The sequence below is a fragment of the Nyctereutes procyonoides genome, unplaced genomic scaffold, assembly GCF_905146905.1.
Source record: "Nyctereutes procyonoides isolate TBG_1078 unplaced genomic scaffold, NYPRO_anot_genome, whole genome shotgun sequence".
In the NCBI taxonomy this organism is placed as follows: Eukaryota; Metazoa; Chordata; class Mammalia; order Carnivora; family Canidae; genus Nyctereutes; species Nyctereutes procyonoides.
In genome coordinates, this window is record NW_026575133.1 from 58335482 (window position 1) to 58349105 (window position 13624).

The 13624-nt window shown below is 37.4% G+C and overlaps 1 protein-coding gene across 2 annotated transcripts in view; it reads right to left on the bottom strand.

Moving 5' to 3' along the window:
* Positions 1-13624, bottom strand: part of XKR6 (XK related 6) — a 313018-nt gene that overhangs the window by 226135 nt on the left and 73259 nt on the right. The gene's annotated exons all lie outside the window — the stretch shown is intronic.

Below are 13624 nucleotides of genomic sequence, written 5' to 3' on the forward strand. Positions count from 1 at the left end.
AAGCCGGTTAAAAAAGTTGTTACATCTCCTACTGCTGTGGAAAGGTGTCCTAAGATATACTATTAAATGCGTACATGAATGACATTGTTGAACAGACATGTGTCATTCTTTTCAAAAATAGTAGTTTTTAAAGGGAATACCAAAACAGGTGAGTAAGAAAGGAAGAAATGAAGGGTGCCTGGGTGGCTCAGTTGTTCAAGCGGCCAACTGGCCAACTCTTTAATTTCTGCTCAGGTCATGATCTCGGGGTCCTGGGATGAAGCCCTGCATCAGGCTCCACACTCACCAGGGAGTCTGCCTGAGGATTCTCTCTGCCCCTCCCATGCTCGTGCTTTCTCTCTCTCTCAAATAAATCTTTTTTTTTTTCAAATAAATCTTTAAAAAGAAAGAAAGAAAGAAAGAAAGAAAGAAAGAAAGAAAGAAAGAAAGAAAGAAAGAAAAGAAAAAGAAGAAGAAATGAAATCTATGAAAAGCTACCCAAGAAACTTAAAACATAAGAATGGAAGAGGAACTTTATAACTTCTATAGTATACAATTTTTGCAACATAAGTAACTGTTCTACAAGTAAAATATTTTTCAAGGATGCTTTGCTATTTCAGCATTTTATTTTTTGAAAAGATTTTATTTATTCATGAGAGACACAGAGAGAGAGAGACATAGGCAGAGAGAGAAGCAGGCTCCTCACAGGGAGCCCGATGCAGGACTCGATCCCCAGACCCAGGATCACACCCTGAGCCAAAGGCTGACGCTCAACTGCCGAGCCCCCCAGGGATCCCGCTCTTTCAGCATTTTAAACTATGCATTGATTTCTCTCAAAATGGAAAGATATCTCACCAGCCAACCTATGAGTGTGAGGATTTGTTTGTGGTCAAGACCACAGAGGCATTCTCTCAGCTATCACCCCTTGAAATTAATTGTCAATGTGCCTGGGGTACTGTGCTTCTCAAACTTGGCCACCACTTACTTGCTTCTTCTTAAGGTTCCTTAAATCTACACCTTACACTGTGGCACACCTAGGATCCTTTCACTCCTACTCCTATATGTGAGAGGCAGGTTACAAGGTTCTGACTTTACTTTTATGGACTTAATGAGAGCCCACTGCGTACCACAAAGTTAGTCATTGTTCATCCTATCTTCCATCCTACAGAGACCATGCCAGTATCAAATACTTCAGTGATCTTAGACTCCAAACCCAACTCCTTCACAATGACAATCTTTTTTTTTTAAAAAAAAGATTTTATTTATTTATTCATGAGACACACACAGAGAGAGAGAAAGAGTGAGTGAGTCAGAGACCCAGGCTCCATGCAGGGAGCCTGACATGGGACTCAATCCGGGGTCTCCAGGATCAGGCCCTGGGCTGAAGGCGGCGCTAAACCGCTGAGCCACTGGGGCTGCCCTCACAATGACAGTCTTGCCATTTAATGTGACACCCACTTTACAGACAATACATGAAACTGGTCAGGATTCCAGTAATAGGTCATTAAAGAAAACCAGTCTCTTGGGTAGAGAACAAAGCAAAATGTGCTAAAAAACAGTATTTGTCCATTTTTAAAAATGGCCTTAATAATTACTATCACATTTGCCTCCAAATTAGCACTAACCAGAAATAGAATTCCTCAATTATTTAGCACGATAAGTCAAAATTCCTGGGCATGGCCACATTTTGGCACTGTAGGAACCCTCTACCTCCAAAAGGGACATAAGGATCTAACTATGACAATGCATTGTTTGACTGTGAGCCAAAGTTATTGGTATGTACGCGATTTTAAACATCTTTTTTTCTTTTCTTTTCTTTTTGAGAGAGAAAGGGAGGGGGATCTCAAGCAGGCTCCACACCAACACAGAGCCTGATGCGGGGCTCCCTGAGATCATGACCTGAGCCAAAATCAAGAGTCAGACACGTTGACTGACTGAGCCACCCAGGTGCCCCATTTTCCATCAGCATTTTCTTTAGCTAACAAGTCACTATAATTGAGAGTGTTGTGGCACTTATGAGTAGATTGATCTGAATTATCTAATTTTACTTAAGCCTTCACACTAATAGATTCTTATTTCTAAGCCGTTTCTCTCTCCTATCCAAGGGTAAACAGGGATCTTCTTTTTAAGGCTTTTTGTTTAATCACATAACTCCTGTGGAACCTTAATCCATTTACAACTTCAGTTTCTCCTGGAATAGATCCTTTCTTTTTGCCTATAGACACATTCAGATTTCCTGATCCTAGATCAATCCATAATCCATTCTCTTAAATACATCATTCATTTCAGTTGATGTCCTTCATCTTTTTCCTTACTGCTGAATGGCCAAATTTGAAGAGTGATCTAGAGTTGACTCATTCATTTAAAAATACTTCCTGAAAAGTGACTACATCCCAGAGTCAAGGGATACAAACTAGATGGTTTGTATGGTGCCTCCTCCAGGGAGCTTATAATTCCATTACACAGATAATCAGATATTTATAAATTCAAGATGTTAACTGTCATGAAGGAGTAACACCTGAGGCTATGACAGAACATACACAGGGGACTTAATTTAGATTGGGCTGCCACTCTGCACAACCTCAGCAGGTGCTCTTCTCTTCCTGGGCTAGGTGTTCTGGGTTGCACAGCTCACGTGGTCTTATATAGCAGCCCCAGGGGATTTCCTGGAGGAAGTGGCAGGTAAACTGATATCTAAAGGCTGAACAGGAATCATCTAGGCAAGAATAAAAGTAGCATTCCAGAGAGGGAACTAGCTACGTGAAAGTCTTCAGACAGGACTGGTGACCTGGGGATCAGAAAGAAAGGCAATGTGGGCAGAGTACACAAAAGAAGAGCAAACAGGTATGAGCCAGATCAACCAGTCTCAAACAGCACAATGAAGATTTGTGCTAAGTCCAGTGGGGGCTGCGTTTACCATCCTTAACCATCTATCTCTTAGCAGCATGATTTCTACTCATACTATTCTCTAAACAGTCAGCCATACACTTTTAACACGCAGAATCTTCTCCATTCTCAGAAGTGGCTCCAGGTATACTCCAGACATACTGCAAATTTGGTTCCAAACTAGTTCAAAAGCAATCAAAAGACTTCTTTGGTGTCTGTGTATATCAAAGCTATGTTTACACTATACTGCAGTCTATTAAGTGTGCAATAGCATTGTGTCTAAAAGAGCAATGCATGTTGTGCCTTACTTTAAAAACTTTAATGCTAAAAAATTCTATCATTTGAGCTTTCAGAGAGTCATAATCACTGATTATCAAAACTAGTAACGAAAAAGTTTGGTATTTTGTGAGAAATATCAAAATGTGACACAGAAACACGAAGTAATAAGCAAATGCTGCTGGAAAAATGGTACCTAAAGACTGGCTTGATGCCAGACTGCCACAAACCTTGAATTAATTTAAAAATAGAGCAGTATCTGAGAAGTATAATAAAGTAAAAGCACAATAAAACAAGGAAGGCCTGTATTCAGCTTTTGAAATGGCTTCTATCCTGCGCCTGAAAACATAAGCTGTCACTGTTTTTTTTCTATCTTCTACTTCTCCCAGTATTCAGCTTACTGTTTTATACATGGTAGGTGTTCAAAATCTGCAAAGACAAATCAGTCTTGGAAGAAAACCGATTGATAAAAAGTTAATCACAACAGTGTAAGAATGCAACGTATTTAATAAGATTCTCCATTAGAAGTATCTTTGAAATGGCTTCAAGTTAATTTATGGATTTGCCTTATTTCCTCCTGTAGTGATGCAATATTTATGAATTCCAGAAATTTCTTTAAACAAATGCCCAATTATAACTTGATTAGTCCATGAACATAATACTTAGATGGCACTGCTATCCTCTGTGCTCACCAGAGGGTACATGGCAGTGGTCTAGTTCTTCCATGCTATAAATTCTAAAAACTAGACAGCTGACATCCAGTAATGTGTACATTCCACTGAAGAGTATAAAACTACTCTGTTACAAAGAATACAAGCCAATGACATCTAACATTAAACTAGCCCTATCCTGCAAGTTACTGTATGCATGCTTTACATACAGACCATTCATTTTGAAACTGTAGAATATGCTATTTCTTCCATTTTTGATAATTTTAGTAAATGCTAAAAGTCAATGGCCACCACACTTATTGATTTTAGCAGGAAATTACCACACTTATGTTCTATTAAATGAAGATAAGTACCCACTATTTTCACCTTATTCGGGTAGGTACAAGATGTCAAATTTGCTGGGTTCAACATTTAATGACTCTGCCTCACATTCCATTAGAACTATTGGTACAGACTTAGAAATATAAGATTTATTTTAAAAAAATACACTTCTTCTAACATGAGCTGTAGATACTTCAGCTCTTTGCAGATCTTTTCTTTATAGGTCTACAGAATGACCTAAGCTGCGCCCAGAATCAGGCCATCATATAATTAAGCTTAATTAGATTATTTTCTATACAAGGCAAATAAAAATGTTTTCATTATATTTATACAAAATCCCCTATATTATGTGTCTTTATAACCAAGAGCAAAAGAACTCTAGAAAGTTTAAATGCTATTGATTGAAAAAAAATTTATCTGCTTCATCCTTTGTTTTAAAATGGCTTAAAGACCAGATTTTGTACATTTTGAAATTTAATGTGAATATGTGTCAGAATGTTTCTGCTTTCTGATATCTAGTTCTGCAGATTAGAATGTTTATAGGCCTTTGACGCCTCAGTCTTGTTAATAGGACTATGCTTTCTAAAAGAGATGATCAGAATAATAACTGAAACAGCTAGTAACTAGGTGATACATTCTGACCATGACAGGAAAAAGGGTCTGACCTGTGTCTGGAACTGAAATAGAAAATTGTGCCAGTGTTGCAAAATAGAATCATGCTATCTTACTGTAAACCTATGATAAATTCATATTCTATGAAATATAGGTCACGATATTTTTAATATTAACCTGACAGTTCTGAGGAAGTGTGTCATTTCTGGGTAGTTCCCAACCATACAGGCAACAAGTACAGCCCTCTCTGGGCTCACTGAGAAGAAAGGACACAGTAATTAATACTGATGCACAGTAAAAACTGTTAGTATTTTCCTAGAAACACTCAGTAGTGATGGAGGGTTACAGCAGGCAACAGAAACCCCTGGGGGATACCTTTAGTCTTCAGACTGGATGACGAATGATTTAAAATATTTTTTATTATGGAAAATTCCCAATACATACAAAAGGAAATAGACTAGTGCAATGAATCCTCATGTACCCTCGTCAGTTTCAACAGCTAAAGTATCAACATCCTGCTTTTCTGTTTAACTGGTAGCTCCGCCTACTCACTTCTTAAATAATGAGGATTATTAGTTTCCCTTTTTTTCCGGAGGGAACATTTACAACTAAGTTTAAAAAAAAAATCTTAAATCGTTTTTAAAGTGTACAGTTTGGCAGTATTAAAATATATCCACCTGGTTGTGCCACCACCACCCATCTCCAGAATCTGTTTCATCTTGTACAACTGAAACTCTGCTGCCATTCAACTGCCCACGGCCCCTCCCCATTCCCTGGGCAGCCACCTTCTACCTTTTATATCTGTGAATGTGACCACTCTAGGAATCTCACACCAGTGGAATCAGACAATATGTGCCCTTTTGTGCCTAGTTCCTTCTATTGGCATAATGTCCTCCAGGCTCATGTGTCTGCTTCTTAATGTATCTTTGCTTTTTACAGTTGAAGAATACTCATTTATATGTACCAGCTTCATTTTACCTATCTATCCATCAATGAACGCTTGGGTTACTTCCACCTTTTGACTATTGTGAATAACACTGCCATGAACATGAGTGTACAAGTACTCTTTCAAGACATTTTTTTTTAAGACACTTATTTTCAATTCTTTGAGTATATACCCAGAAGCAGAACTACTGGATCATACGGTAATTCTGTTTCAGTTTTTGAGGAACCTTCATACTGTTTTCCATAGCAGCTGTACTAGTGCACATTCCCACCAACGGTGAGTTTACAAAGCACTTTCATATGCACTATACTACATAATCTTTTCAAATACAAATGACTAGTTGAGAGTCCCAATCTGTTGGCAAGTATTCAAATCCCTTAAAAATCTATCACCATTCTTCCCATATTTCCAAATAAATGTTTTCTTCTCATCGGACTGGTTTAAGCAGACTATATTACACAATATTAGATATGTAGCTCACTAAATGCAAAAAATGTTAACAGTACAGGAATTAAAAGACCCAAATGAAAATATAAATATAATGGAATGATACTTGTGGCTCCCAAAGAAAAACTAACCTTAAAACAGCTATATCTTAGCACACAGTCTTGACAGATACCAGTTACATAATTAGATAACAGACTTGTTTTTCTTATCAAAGTCAGAAAAACACAAACTACTTCCCCCCCCCCAAAAAAAGGCATAACAGAATTATCAGAACTCAAAATTAAAACATTTTTTGGAAATTTTTCTGGAAACACCCCACAAGGCTGCAAGCAATCTACTCCCACAGTTCTCTCAAATAAACAAATAATAGCCTCTTGGCATAATCTTGAAAAGTTTTAGTGTTGACAATATCAGCTTCCCAGGGAAAAAGTAAAGCAGGAGAAATAAATTACATGCATTACTTAGTAATAAAAATAAACAAGTTCACTAACACTCCAAAATTGAAATGATTAAAGATACATACCCCACACACAGATAAAAATATTTACTTTTCTTGACAATTTGCTTTCAGTTGCCGACAACCTTCTAATTGCAGAACTCATGCTTTTGTTGTAAAGTGGGAAAAACTTTTAGTCATCATATTTTAAAAATAAAGTTTTTTTAATGAGGAATTCTATTTTAACAAATACCCTAATCTGTTTTTCTACTTCATATTCAACAGTTGATGAAAGACAAACCTCACGAAGATACACCCCACCTTTAAGACCACCTACTACAATGAAAAGCCCAATGAAGTTTCTTCAGTGCCATCACCAACCTCAAGCTGGACCCAAGAACAGAAATACTCACTGGTTGACTGATACATGCATTGATCAAACATTCAAGTGCTCAAGAGTTTAAGATCCTTGATCATCACAAGATATATATAACCTCTATGTTTTATATTTTCAGAGGAACTGAATCTCCTGAAGAAATCTGAACTTGTGTTCTCTGCTCTGGGACTGCTTTTCCTTCATAGTTGTCATGGTCCTCCTGCTTCATCTCACTACGGTATCTTCTCAAATGCTAACTTCTCAAATGCCACCCTGACCAATCTAAAAGTCAAACAGCCCTTCCTACCATCCCATCCCAATCAATCCAGAGCTCCTTCTTTGTCCTGCGTGGCTTTTCTTCCTAGCATAATTTACTGCTAATATTATGTCATATTTTAACTTATTTTCCATCTCCCCAGAACTGATTCTAACTTCTTGGCATTTACATCTATAGTATAATGATTCAAGGAAGAAAGAAAAAAACTTGAATGCTATTCTATTATCAAGAGGGTAGATCATTTAGTTTACTCATCTTACTCCATCTGCAAAAGTAGCAGACCAGGATACTGCTACAGTTAAGTTTCTACCCTTAACCTCCGAGGGACTCCAGATCATCAATAACTCACTCATCTCTCAGGGACTCAGCATAAATTGCAGCTATACCTTAATTAAACACAGAACACAACTGACTAGAAACAAGCACATATTTCATTATGTGCTCTGAAGTACAGAAGTCACAGGTGGAAGCTGGAGAAACAATTACAAGGGCTCCTCAACAGAATTTGAATAAAAGTTTTTGTCAAAGCTCAAGACAGTACTGTAACTGATCAGTAAACTGATCAAGTAATTATAAAAGCCAAACTCTGTGAGTTTAAGAGCACTTCATGGTTAACTGAGATGAAGAGAAGTAGGAGGGAGGAAAAAAGAGTTAAAAACATGACAGGTGATGGCAGGGTGGGTAAACTGGGTGAGCAGACGCTGGTGAGCAATCCAACAGCAGAGGAAGTCCATGGGGAAAGCTGGAAGCAAATGGAAGAGAGAAAGCAGGCAATGAATAAAAGCTTATACATCAGATGGCTACATAATTTCCAGGGTCTACCTTGTAAAGGGAAATGCAAAGCCCTTGTAAAAAATTAAATAAATAAGACTTTCAAGGTAACAACAGGAAAATATTAAAGCCCGAGTTGGACCCTGCACACTGCCTGTGACACTGGCCCTGAGTATATGAGCTAAAGACCTGAGCAAGACAACCACTACTGTTTGAAGCAGCAGAAGGAAAGGAAGGCAAGAGTAAGCTCCCCATCTTTAAGTACAGTAGGCACTCACAGAGGCCACCGACACCAACCCATGGTACAATTTATAGGGTGGGGCAGGGCCAAAATATGTCTTCAGGCATTTTCAGGTTTGTTTGTGTTTTAAATAAAAGAGGATGGCGAACCTATCAACAGCTACTAACACAATTTCCTATGTGAATAGGAGGGGATTAATCGCCACAAAACAGGAGGTTACTAGGCAGGAAACAGAACTGATGTATTTTGAGAGGCATCATAAAAAAGATCCGGAGATCAACATGGCTGCCTGAGAGCAAGAAGACAAATCCCATAAATTACATCTGAAATATGTAACATAAAGAGAAACAGGAAAGATCTAAGACAAATTTTCTCCTATTGAGTAATAGGGTTGGCCATGGCCATTAACTCTCCACAATATATATCCTGTTAGGCAAGAAAATGGAGGAATCTGGAGTTGAACAGGAAAAAGTTTTCATATGAGAATGGGTCTTGGGAGAGTTTAAAAAAATAGTCTAAAACAAGGGGGAAAAAAGAACTTCATTAAACTACCAGTTACGTTACCATTCCAGAAGACAAGATTTGTTTACTTTGGAGTTCATCTTCCAATTTCTGAAATGTTGTGGTAATGTGTAGAAGACTGTCAGGTTTTTTTTTTTTAACCACGCATGTTCATTTATTTTCCTGATATCCTGATAGATTAAGCCAAGCATGCTTCATGAGAAGAGAAAAACTAAGAAGAAAGAAAACAAGAAGCTTCACAGTAACATGTGGACAGTCCTTTTCTCTCTTTTTTTTTAACCATCTCTGGATCATGTTAGGAACTGAAACCTGGGGGGATCCGTGGGTGGCTCAGCAGTTTGGAGTCCCATGTCAGGCTCCCTGCTTCTCCCTTTGCCTGTGTCTCTGCCTCTCTCTCTCTCTCCCATGTGTCTCTCATGAATAAATAAAATCTTTAAAAAAAAAAAAAAAAGGAATCAAAATCTGAATTTAAACTTTTTTTGCTTTTATTTCTGATCTAAGACAACCCAATTAAATACTACAAATGATTAAATCTGATGTTTCTGATAATGTTCAAAATGTATAAACATAGATTCATTTATAGTTCATTTTTGTTTTTTAAACTATTTTAGCTTCTCATTATCATTTGAAATTCAAAGCCTAGAGACATCAATTTAATAATGAACTACTTATTTTGACCTCAAATAATGTATTCCCAACTTCTGAACTCAAATAGCACAAAATATTTCTAATAAATGCCTACCACTATTACTTTCCAAAGTATTGTTACTTCAGTGTGTCTCTACAGCAGCCTCTATTAATAGGACTAGAATAATTGGTCCATCCTTCAAAAGAAAAATAATTAAAGAGGTTAAGATTCTTTAAATTACTAGAGTAAAAATTTCTGAAATCTACTCTAAAATACTTTCTTCTCTCTGTAAATCAGTGCACCTATACAACAAAAATGTCTTTTACATTAAAGCAAAATTATGTCCTACCTCTTTCCCTCTGGCAACGACATCAGACAACATATTTGGAAAAATGAAAATGGGCTATATAAAGGTGATGGGGAAACAACGCTCCATATTCATCCCTCAAAGCAGTGATCCTAGGAGAGCAAAGAGGACACAAAATGGAGAAGCTAAGTGGATACTGATGTCTTCTGTTGCAATTGTGGATAACGCCATTATTTTATTTTTAGAATGGTAAAGCCTGAATCTTGTAGTTTAGAAAGAATCTAAGGTCAGCTAGTCAAGACTTTCATCAATATTGTAAACAAGTCTATTAAGTGTTTATTCAGCATTTGTTTAAACATTTCAGAGGACAAAAAGGCTGTTTCTTTGGAAAATCTTTTCCATTTCAGAGCAGCTCTGTTGGAAATCATTTTGGTCCCATACAATTTAGAAAAAATAAAAAATGTTACATTAATTACTTCAAGAAAAGGCTATCCTTTTTTTTTTTTTTTTTTTTTAACTGTTCAGTAAGAAGTTCCAAAGTGGTTGGAAATCTCTGGTGGTTTGTGATTCTGATGGTTCAACATCAAAGGCCTAGGCTCCTTTACTTGTTTTCACTCTGCCATTAGCACTCTGGTTTAGCTCTCATTATGATTTCAAGATGGCTCCCATCATTCCAGGCTTCACATAGAGATATAATAATGTCCAGTGTAAAAAGATTATTTCTTCCCCTCCTGAATCTTTTTATTAGAAAAGAAGATCTGGGGCATCCCTGGTGGCTTAGCAGTTTAGCACTACCTTCAGCCCAGGGTGTGATCTTGGAGATCTGGGATCGAGTCCCACATCAGGTTCCCTGCCTATCTCTCTCTCTCTCTCTCTCTAATAAATAAATAAAATCTAAAAAAAAAAAAAAAAAGAAAGAAAGAAAGAAAGAAAAAAAGAAAGAAAAAAGAAAAGAAAAGAAAAGAAAAGAAAAGAAAAGAAAAGGAAAGAAAATCTGTTGTGTGAGGACCCCCAAATACACATCTTATTGGCCAAAATTATACCTGGCCAATCACAGGCAAGGAAAATTAGTCCATTATAACTGAGAATGATCATTTGTCCCTTAGAGCTGGGGTTTGCCTCTCTTGACAAATAAAGCTAGGCAGAATGGGCAGATTACTTAAACAAAATCAAAATTCCCTAAGGAAGAAGGGAGGGGGAAAGGGCAGAGAGATGCATAAGTGATCCAACATTTGCTATGGGTACATGGCCTCAAAATCTTGTCTTTCAGCAATTTCTAACCACTGTTTCTAATTGGAGAAATCCCTGTGCCTTAACCGTACTACACATTCTATATATGCAAACAATGCCGTGCTGCTCTCCTCAACCCTAAATTCCTCTTCAGATTAACTATTCCCATTTCAGTGTACTGCTCTACATATATGACTTTGTATCTACACCATTTTACCATTTTGATCACTCTTCAGTTCACCAATGTCACTCATAAAATGCCCAGGACCCTCTTAAAATGTTTAGTACCAGTACAACGAAACTAATTAACCTCCATGTTTTATCGGTGCCATCTGACACTCTGCTGCTTCTCTTGGACTCTCTTCCTGACTTCCAATAAACTTGATGCAAACTATAACCCTCTTTGTCTTCTATAACCTACATTTTGGTATCTGTAAAAAATGATATAGTGCAGAACTCTCCACTTAATTATGCTGTGTTTCACCTTATTTTTGGCCTATCTTTCCAACCTAAGCAAGTGTTGAAATGTTTTTAATTCTAAAAACTAATGTTTGCCACTTTCCTAGTTTTCAATTATAGAAATGCAAACTTAAGAAAAACTCACTGATATTTATTTCTCAGCTTTGCAGAAGCAGGGCCATGTCACCTGGGGAAAATATCTTATTCTCACAAGAAGCCTTCTGGGATTGTATTAACTTGTTGAATTTCCAAGATTTCAGAGACCAATCCTCACAACATCAGCAAAATAATCTATTAGTTTTGTATTGAAAACAGCCATTTCCCAGGGATGGACAGACTTTCAATGGACTAACTAAAACCAGAATGTCAATTCAAAAATGTTAAGTGAAAATTAGAATAGCCAAAGAACCAAGAGAAATTAGAGTCCTGTGGCCAATGTATTCCCACCTACCCACCCCATCCACAGACAAACCATGGTGGAAATCAATATAGAATCAAAAGAAATCAGATAATCTAATCATTTGCTCAATAAATTCTTTCCATGTAGGCATTCCACATAGGAAGTCAAATTATAATCAAATGTTTATTTAGTGAGCATAGAAATCAAAGCAAAAGAATCAGTTCTCTAACATGTATTTAACAATATCAGGGTAATAGTCTCATATATCATTCTCTGAAACAGTTATAACAGGGTACTAAACAGAGCACTATGGCTGGTACTTGGATAAATACTGCTAAAATCTGCCTTGGTTACTTGACAAAGAAACTTCCTTCCTAACAGTCCTACTTCTTAATTAGTTGCAATACAACTCCACCAAACTATAATCAAGTGCAGATGACTTAAGATAAGATGGATCAGCCTATCTTAAGGCCTGGGAGTCATAAGGGTTGAGTTCAAAGCCAACTCCTCCTTCTGGAAACTCTAAGGGAGAATAGAATCCCTTGCCTCTTCCAGCTTCTAAGGAATCATATGCACTCATGGGCTCAAGGATCCTTCCTCCATCTTCAAAGCAAACATCATCAGCAGTAGAGTATCTTCAGATATCTGTCTTTCTAGGTTCTTCTTTCACTTATAATGCCCCTATGTGATTACACTGGGCCCACCTAGATAATCCAGGATAATCACTGCATCTCCAAATCCTTGACTTAATCATATCTGCAAGTCTGTTTTGGAATGTGAGGTAACATATTTATAGTTTCTGGGGATTAAGATGTGACATCATTGGAAGATCATGATTCTGCCCACCACAAAGCTGTTGTACTATAGTTCTACCACTGATTTTATGTTAACCAGTTTAAATTTAGTGAAAAAATAATTCCATTTTATCTTGAAACTTCAATACTGTTAACTGGGGAGGACACAGCTACTTCCATGCACAGTTCATACTAAAAGTAGACTGCATTTTCTATTTCAGTTTTCAAACACAAAATGGCAGGTGTTTGATTCATCAATGGAGAGGAAAGTAAATATGAGTTAAGCAATCATTAAAGCCCTTAAGGCTGTATCAATTAATATGATACAAATTAATCTAATAAGAAATAAAAGCCAAAATGAAATGAGTATGTAAATGCCAGCTCCAACAATTCCTCAACCTTAAGGGGTCCTTCAAATCAGGGATCTTACCACTTTTTCATTCTCCCTACTCCACTCTCATCCTCACAACCCAGCTTAGGCCTCATAGTCCATTGTTAATAATCATTCCCCTCTTTCACGTCATGGTCCTTGACTAGCAAAAACCCAACACTCTATACAACTTTCTGTCCATCTCATGCCAGCCCCAGGACAATTTAGCATGTAGGAGAAAACCTTCACCACTCATCTCAAATGGACTCTTTACAGCTGTCTTCTAATCAAAGTTTGTTTCCTCAATCCAGGTGATTCCATTTTTCCACAGAATTATTTAGCATCCTCTCTCTTTGAAAGTCTGTACTCTCTTCTTCCCCATCTTCACTCTCAGCTGCTTCCTACTTCCCTCAACAAACAGAACTTCCATCAGTTCCCATCTCATCATCTACTCACTGACTTACAGTGTACCCTTAAACCCTCCTTTCCCTCCTGTTTGTCTGGGATTGATTGCCAATTGCTTCACTCTACCTCTATCTCTTTCCTTCTCTTACCAACTCAAGGCCGTAGGTGTAGCAATCCTCACCTCCTGCTTCATCAAATTTTTCCTCTCTTGTGGATCATTTCTATAAGCATACAAACAGGCTGTGATTTTTCCGATCACCTCCCTCCCAC